General features: G+C 40.9%; 1 pseudogene; it reads right to left on the bottom strand.

Moving 5' to 3' along the window:
• Positions 1-6734: 6734 nt before the first annotated feature.
• Positions 6735-7264, bottom strand: LOC116511611 (annotated as a pseudogene).
• Between the last annotated feature and the right edge of the window lie 2398 nt (positions 7265-9662).

The raw sequence follows: 9662 nt of genomic DNA, 5'->3' as shown, positions 1-9662 counted from the left end.
TCTTTCCCCAGGATCGGCCCACAGATTTCCACTCCTCTCTTCTCCTCCACCTTCTGTGCAGCTGCACATCAGGCACCGGAGCCAGCTGTTCCTCCTCTTCTTCATCAACCACCACCAGACCTGGGGGCTGTTGACTCTCCATCTGAGGGCTGACAGATGTCCCAGGCTCTGCCTCTCTCTCTCTCTCTCTCTCTCTATGCCAGCTCTTCCCCCTGGGAGCTCCCAGGTTGCCCTAATGCTGACCCTGACTCCCACTCTGCCTCCTTCTCCTCTGATTTGGCTACTGGAGGGGCCAGCAGCTGACAGGCCACAACAGTGGGCTGTCTAAAGCATTGGGCAAGTGTGTGCATGCGCATCCACCCTTGCACAAGCAGCAGGCGAGTGCATGCATGCATGCACGGTCCATTTGCATGAGCAGCAGGCACGCATGCACATCTCTCACACAAATGGAGCAGTGTGCATGCATACCCTTCCCTACTGCTCACACAGAACCATTCCCTCTCCCTCCCCCAATGCCAGTCCACACAGCCAAAATGTTTGGGGAGCTCTGCTATAAACCACTGAAAGTTACTTGATGATAATACGCAAACACATCATTTAAGGGTTTTATGATTTAGTCTGGTTCTCAGTAGCTATTAAATGGGTAGTAAGAGGCCATGCGCAAGACACAAGGGCAAAAATATTTTCTGGTTTCAGGCAGCAACATTTATTTTAAAAAATGATATATCCATATCATATACCCCACAACAGAAAACCAAGCAGTATTGTTTGTATCACTGTTTTCTTTACCTTTCTAGCATTTTCCCACAAGTGTGAGATCAATTTTTTTAAATCAATCAAGTGTTGATCCATTTGGCTGCATTAAGAATTGATTGATCAGCTTATTGCTCATGCTTGACATTGTGTGCTAAGAGAGAGTGACTGACCCAAAATCACTCAGCAAAGTTTCATGGCTAAAGCATAGATCTCTAGCCTATTGCTTTACTCACTAGACCACACTGTCTCCAAATAGTTTGTATCAGACGTTTTTGCAAATTTCATACTCTTTATTTAATTCAGTCAGCCTCTTTGTAAGATGATTGAAAAGGGAAAAAAATGTGTTTTTTTTTAATTAGATTCTCAGTTTTACATTTTCATTAAGAATATGGAAGAACATATTATTTAACAAGTCTTGGAAGAACAAGACATTAAATAATCAACTTGATTAACCTTGTCTAATTAATAATTTACATATCATTGTGAGAACTGACAAACGTGTGGACAGGTATAATCCTAGCCATTCCTACTACACAGGCTGACTTTCTAAAGGACTCCTGAGTACATTTAGAAATCAGGCAACAACAATAAAACTATTAAATAACAGAAATTGAAAGGTGAAGTCAATTCATAGCAAACTATAAGAAATAGGATGTTCTTTAATTTAGAATATTAAAATACTTAAGTTAATGAAGACAATGATTAGGCATCAGATTTAGAGGAGCCCTGAATTGTTGAAAGAAAGTAATCGGAACAGATCTATTAGATCAGGGGTGTCAAACTCAAGGCTGACGAGGTGCTTAGATCTGGCCCATGGAGCTGCCCTGGAAACAGTGGAGAACTGGGCCGTGGTGCCTCTGCCAGCAAAAACAGAGCTTGGATTTTGCTGGCAGAGTTCCATTTCACTGGCAAAGGGTTGCTGGAGGCCATCATGGCTGAAAACGGAGCTCGTAAGGGCTGCGGGTGACCCTCCCAAGCTCTGTTTTTGCTGGCAGAGGGCTGCAGCAAGCTGTCACAGCTGAAAACAGGGCCTCGATGAGTGACATCGAGCTGGCCATGCCCATCCCTGCCCCCCCCATGCCTCCCCTGGAAGGTCAAACACAACCTTGATGCAACCTTCAATGAAATCAAGTTTGACACCCCTGTATTAGATACTCCAGGCAATTATTAATATAGACAAAGTTGTGATCTGATTGCTTTGAAGAGCCATTCTTAGCAAAACCATTTTTTCTGGGCAATTGAGGAGAGAATGAGGTTTGGTGAAAAAATTAAATGTCCATCAAGTATTCTATCTGGGTATCAGGGATATATTAATTGTTGAATTTTTATTTAAAATCTAACTTCAAAGTTGAAGTTCCCAACTTCAAAGATGTATAATGATGACCTGTTAGCCTTGCATAATCTAGGGCAGTGATGGCTAACTTTTTTGTTCTCGTGTTCCAAAAGCGTCTGTGCCCACACCCATAATGCAATGTATGCTCCACCCCCTGTACTTGTGCATGTAATCCCATGTGCTCCCCCAGTATGCATACACGCCCCCCCTGCCCCTCCACATATGTGCACACATCTTCCGCATGTGCGGCAGAGATCCAAAAATTAACTGTCTGGCAGGAGACACATATGCATGTGCGGTGGATCATATATGGGGCGATGGCTCATATGTGCACAGAGAGGGTTCCATAGGTTCATAGGTTCATCATCACAGACCTAGGGGAAAGTTCAATGAAAATATCCGTATATCACCCTGAAAATATTTTTTTCATGGCAAAAGTATTTCAGAAAGCTCTCTTCCAGAAGAATTAATTTGTTGAATCTATAATTTTGGCTCTCAGAAACAGATGAGTGGTTTTTTTTATTATTATTACTGGCATCTGACTTTAAGAAGTTTATTGCTGCCTTACAATGAAATATTACATGTACTGATAATCAAATTTGTATTCTGAAACTCTAGTTGAGAATTTCCAATATTTGTTTTAAAAAGAAAGTATGATATACCTTGAATCATAATACAGTTTCATTGCTTAGCAACGAACAATAGCTTAGTTCCAAAATGTAGATTTAGAAAACCACAATTCAGGTTTAATCGAGGGAAACTGCAACAGACAAAGTTTGGTAAAACTTCAGCAAATGTTTTAGGTTTATTATGTTGATATCCCCTGGTGTTCTCTTGAGTAGTTTAAGCAGCATATGTAGCATTCTTAAGGCCCCTTCAGATCACATGCCAAAATGACGTGATGACATAATCAACCCTTACAAACATTAAGCTAAATGTTGATGGGAAACATATGTTCTGTGCATATCTTTTACCATCTGGATTGCATTCTTTTCTACATTCTGCAACATTCTGCAAAAGCTACATATTATAGAAAGTGGCCCCTTGGATGATAAACCCAAACAACATTTATGGGTGCATATTCTGATTTGTTCTACACGACAGCAAAAATAGGATAAAAGAATTGGATGCTACCTAATTTACTGTTTAACTTTTAAAAACTAACAAAATCTATCAAACCTAAAACTTATAATTTCCTGGATGTGGCTGAATATGCCTTTCTTTCTAGATGTAATTTGCCAGGAAAAGGCGATGGACAAGAAAATATATGGATGGTCCCAAATTGCCCAAGCACTTAAGTATTATTGAACTTTAAAACCAAAAGTCATTGAGACATCAAAAGAATCCTTCTACAGTATTGGAGTCTGGAAATTATCAGGCAGATGTAAATAACATCAAATTAAGAGGAGGAAGCCACTGCATGCATATTAATTTTGCCCTCTCCAATTGGCCAGTTAGGGCCAGCAGAGGGATTGATTCAGGGCAGTAATGGGATTCAAATAATTTAACAACTGGTTCTTTGCCCTGATGACCAGCTGGATAGGTGGGGCTTGGTGATCATGTGACTGGGTGGGCACGGCCAACTCAATGTCACTCAGGTGGATGGACGCTTCACCTTAGCTGTTATAAGGGTTAACAGGAGAGGCAGTTTCTGTAAGCAGGGCAATAAAGATTAGGCTAGAAACAACACCAGAATGTTTCCTTCCTGCCTTCCTTACAGGATTAGCCCTGTAAAGTGGGGAAAAACAAAGGGAGATTTCTTCCAACAACTGATTCTCAGAACTGCTTAGAAAGTTAACAAATAGGTGTGAACTGGCTGAATCCCACCACTGATTCAGGGTAATGACAACCACCACAACTACTGTTTGCCTTTAAGAAATGCACTTTGGAAAGTTTGTATATGTATTATGTATTGACATAAGTGGCCCAATAAAACTCAAAGCATTTACTGTATGACAAAAATGATTTTGGTCAAGGTTGAGATGGGTCACTTAATCACTCTTAGCCATAATAGCATTGATTAAAAAGATTGCTCGTTATTCTTTTTTTAATTTTATCCATAAAAATATCCATAAAGTTGTACCTTAAAGTAGTTTCAGTTTTATTTTGTAATCCAGAATACAATTAATGTAAATAAATACATGAGACAAGAATTGTAACGTTCAAATCCTGAAGTTATACTTCTATTTCTAAGATTTTTAGAGACTAATGTACAATTTTATCAGAGTATGGCTTCTAATAAGACTGTGGATGAATAGTGGGAAAACCACTATTCATATTATAGCCTTCACATATGTCTAACCTTGCCTGTGTCATCTATAAACACTCCAAGATCATAATACTAAAATTTATTTTTCCTATTGAATGAAATCAGTTCCATAACAGGTATGTTAAGCCATGTTCCCAGTTTTGAAGCAAGATAGATACTTTTTTAAAATTGTTTTGCCTTGGAAATTAATGTCCAGGCTTTCTTGTTTCTGCTTAGTTTTCTGCTTCAGCTACTTTGCTAATAATGAAAGTAACTACCGGTAATCTCTTTCCTTAATTAGTATTATGCAAAAATGCACTTTACAATACACAGCACAGTTCTTCCCAAAACAACATATAGTACCAACAAGTTTAGACTCTATCCCAACTACTTATCCTCTATATCCCTTGACTCACCCCTAAAGATACCCCCCCCCAAAAAAAAAGAATCACAGCCAAACTTAATTATGTTTGACCAAAGATTTTTGGCTCATTACTTGGCTGTTCCTATCAAAGTATGCTGAATTGTCTTTCAGCTCTGAAAGTAGCATATTAGTTATAGCTTAAAACAATTATATGAACAAGTAGCATAATAAAAAGTATATTTGAAAAAAGAGAGCAATACATCATACATACATACATACCAGAGGTGGGTTCCTACCAGTTTGCACCTATTCAGTAGAACTGGTTCATCAAATCTACCGAACCGGTTAGAAGAGGTTCCACCAGTGGACCCGGAAAGCAGGCCACACCTACAGAAGAGGTTCCAAAAATTTTTGAAACCCACCACTGGTCCTTGGGTATGATTATTCTACACTATCGTGCTCATATTTATAAAACTCAGTGCCTCTGTGAAAGGTAAGGATGATTACTGCATTTGTGGTGCAATCAGAACATTGCGTGTGTTGAAGTTGTTTTAACGCAAACCAAAGATGCCTTTTAAAAAATAAGTTTACATCATATTCTTATGCATGCCAGTGCTGTGTGTGAGGTAATTTAAGGTGGTTCTTACAAGTGTTGATGGCATCTTCATATCCGGTCACATGGGTGGCAAGCCACTCCCATCCGGTCACATGGGCGGCAAGCCACTCCCACAAAGGAGGCCACACCCACAGAGTAGGTTCGAACAATTTTTGAAACCCACCACTGATACATATATATCTGAAATTTAACAACAGCAACCAAATTAAACACTGAAAGAGTCAATCTAATCCTCGTATGAAGGAAGGAAGGCTCATTTACTGCTCTCACCAATGTAGCCTGTCTTGACAGTAGGATTTATAATACAGCAAGAGGAACGTATCTTAAATAGCGGATAAGCTCATATGAGATGAAGCAATGGCTGAAACATCCTAGCTTCAGTCCACAATTAATGAGTATGCACAAGAACCAGAATGGAAGCCATTGCAGAATCTGTATTTAGACCAATGAATGGGTTCAGCCAAGAACAGATCAGTGACTAATACAGCTGTTACATTTGGCAGTAGTTTTAGACCCAGAACTTCACTATAGATCTCATTGTAGCAGTTGACTAAGATGAGATGTTAGAAGATACTGCATCATAGTAGCCACATCCATCTTCTCAAAGAAGTGCACAAGTGGCATACCCAATCTTAGCTAGTCAGAGACAGTCCTATTGGAACATTTACTCTGCCCTCCAAGAATAATGTTCAAGTTATGAGGAGATACTACATTTTCTATCACAAAATCTGCACAACACACTAAACCAGTGATGGCTAACCTTTTACTCCTTACATGCCAAGATTGCCTGCATGCATGTGACAGCGTGCACATGTGTGCCCACACCCATAATGCAATGTGCCCCACCTTCTGTGCATGCTCGTATGACTCCACCATGCTCCCCTGCCCCCTCCCACATCTGTTTGACCCCCCTCCCATGCTCCCCCATGCATACTCCCCCCACAGCCCATTTGTGGCCTAACAGGCCTCCCTGAAGCCTCCTGAAACAAAAAATGGGGCACATGGGGGCGTGCTGAACCCCCACCCCCCATATATGTGCATGTGTCTCCCACATGTGTGGCAGGCAGAGACCCAGAAATCAGCTGAGTGGCAGAAGGCACATGTGCATGCACAGTGGAGCTGAGCTGGGTGACTGAGAGGGCTCTGTGTGCCACCTGTGGTGCGCATTCCATAGGTTTGGCATCATGGCACTAAACCATAATAGAACACAATTGCTATGTTTACCCATCATGCTATGCACAAACCAACCATATTATGGCTTAAGAGAATTCAGAGAAGGTGCTAAGGCAGTGGCTGAATGCTGAAGTCATGCTCAACCCTCAACCATCACTACCCATCTTTTTTTTTTTTGCCAAACATATTTTTATTTTATTTTTGCCTGCCAAGAGAAACAGCACAAATCAAACGGGACAGAAGTTTAGCTGCTCTCGCTTAAGGTGAGCTTGTCAAAGAGGTATTCGCCCATGCCACTCTGGGGCAGCCCCAGGCGCTTCAAGTTGGTACAATGGTCTCCCAGGAGTTTGATGGCCTTCACTTGCTCCTCCAGGAATTCATTCTCCAGAAAGTCAGAGAGATGGGGGTCAACTTTCTCCATTGCCAGCTTGGTAGATCCAGCAAAGCCTGGTTGACCTCCTTCTCCAGCTTCAGAGCATGCTCCAGGGCCTCTGAACTGTTGCCCCATTCGTCTTTCTCTGGCTTCTCGATATCTTGCAATACAATACGTCCTCCTCACTTGTTTTGGTACTTCAGAAACTTTTCGGCATGCTCTTTCTCCTCCTGAGATTGCTCCTTCAAGAACTTGGCCAGATGGCTTAAAGCTACATCATCACGGTCAAAGTGGTGCGCCATGGACAAGTAGACATAGCTAGCATGGAGTTCGATGTTCACCAAGTGGTTTACAGCAGCCTCGCATTCAGCATGGTAGTTCTGGCGGATCTGAGAAGTCATCATGAAGTGGTGAGGAAGAGCAGGTTGTTCCTGAAGTTCAGAAGGTCAACGGGTCTCATCACTACCCATCTTGTACACCATGTTGTATCTACCCAGTTTTTATATTTATCTCTCCAATCCCAAATCCAACTGGCTTGAAACCCAAAGAACCAATGAAACAAAACTTCAGATGCTTCACAGCAATATCTAAAGAGAATAGAAGGAAGCACCAATCTGATGGAGTTACTTAAAAACAACATGTAAGGCTTCCCAAGATGTTCATCTGGAGCAGGTGCCTGGATGAATGGCATTACTTAACAAATAAGTCAACACTATGAAAAGGGGAAATGGAAACATGGCCTACCATGAATCATAAAGGAGCTTCCGGAGCATGTGAATAAATAAACAAAGGGTTGATATAATGAAGTCATTGCCAAACTCCTCAGAAATGACCTTCTCTTACAAATTGGAAGGAGAAAAGGAAAGAAGGCGCTCCTTCCTTCTTGTCTGAAAAAGGACAAACAGGAACCAGCTAAAAGATGTGTTATTAACCAACGGTTATGCCGTGGTACACTGTGCTTTGCATTTATGGTTAATCCCAGCTGCACACACACATGCTACTTAAAAATAGAGGCTATTTTCAGAAAGGGAAAAGGGCATTTTCCTTCCTTTAGTCCAGGTCATTATTTTGAAGGGAAAACCATGGTTACCAGTAATTAGAATATGTGATTAGCTTCCAAGGCTAAGGGTTAGCTGCCATACTGGATATTTAAGTGTATGAATGCCATTCAAGGCAAGGTGTCACTCCATCTGGGTAAATTCAACATGTATTAGCCAGCCAAGCAATTTCCACTAGAATATTTTCATTAAATCAGACACACGGTCCAGGCAGCTCTTACTATTTACATCAATTATAACCTTATAATGCCCTGCACTTTAAGAGAGGGATAATCAAATATTCTCAGCCTTTGACACAATGAGTTAGTCTTTGTCAAGCTAAAAAGAAAGAGCAGGAAAAGGTACATCAAATGAAGTATCAAGCCAAAAGTATCCATTACTTTCAACCTATTATCTAGCATTCCTGATTGGGCCCCAAAATTCCTTATGCCTTTGTAATCCATTTCTTTATGGCCTACAGATTAGCAGATTCTGAAGGCTCCTGATGTTTAACCACAAATTATCACAAAGAAAAACATCTCACTTGAGGTTTTTCATAGTTGCTAAGGCATTGGACTGATAGCCAGAAGATTTAAGTTTAAGCATACCCTTAGTAGCAGAGACAGGGTGCATTCCAGCTTCTTTTACTACCAGTTTGCTCAGGGATGCACTTCGGGTGTGCGCACGCTTGATGCACAGAACTAAAAAAATTGCTTCTGCACATGTGCAGAAGCAAAAAATAATAGAACCAATAGAACCGGTTCGGGCGCATATCTGGCCAAACTTGTCTGAACCGTTAGGAACCAACCTCTGAGCAGGTTCTGACCAGTTCTGGAGAACCAGTAGCAGAAATTTTGAGTAGTTTGGAGAACAGGTAAATACCACCTCTGACTGGCCCTACCCCCATCTATTTTCTGCCTCCTGAGTCCCAGCTGATCAGGAGGAAATGGGGATTTTGAAGGATCCTTCACCTGGAGTGGGGAGGGAATGGAGATTTTACAGTGTTGTTCCCCTATCACACCCACCAAGCCACGCCATGCCCACCAAGCCACACCCACAGAACCGATAGTAAAATTTTTTGAATCCCACCACTTCTTAGTAGCATACCCTTAGTAGGTGAGTTTGGGTCAGTCACTTTCTTGCTGTTCCATCTACCTCACAAGTTTGTTAATGTGGAGAAATATTGAAGAAGAAAGTACTGTGTGAACGACTTTGAACTCTTGAATGAAAGCTAGTATATAAATCAGATATTTCTCTAGCCAAAATTTAAAATGCAAACAAAGTAAAACAAAACCAATACCAAATTATTACTTTACAGCATTTCTCCTACAGCATTATAAAACAAAAAAAGCTTCTTTTCCCCATGAGTTGTACATTCCAAATCAGGAGTTCCTAGTAGCAAGGGAAAGTCTAAGGGCCATCAGAACAAAGGAGGAGGATGTAGTGGGCATGGTTGCCACATGGAATAGTGGTAAATCTGCAGAATGCTGGCTTCTCATGTTAGAATATTCTAAATTCTACTGTAGGCGATTACATCATGAAATGGGGGACAAACTTTCAGGCTATCTTTAGAAATAGCTTCAGTTAAAGAGAGTATCCTAAATTATCTGTCCTCAATAATGATCATGTTTCCATCAACACTGACATCTTGTATATCCTCGCTCTCCCAATCCAGCACTGAACTTCAGTGGTATTTTTAAAATGATGCTCTTATTAAATCTTAAGTGGTGACAATAAGAAACAGGTGGCAGTTAATGTATAA

This window comes from Thamnophis elegans, chromosome 7 (genome assembly GCF_009769535.1).
Source record: "Thamnophis elegans isolate rThaEle1 chromosome 7, rThaEle1.pri, whole genome shotgun sequence".
Classification (NCBI taxonomy): Eukaryota; Metazoa; Chordata; class Lepidosauria; order Squamata; family Colubridae; genus Thamnophis; species Thamnophis elegans.
Note: the sequence above shows the minus strand (reverse complement) of the source record. Positions and strands in the feature narration are given on the sequence as shown.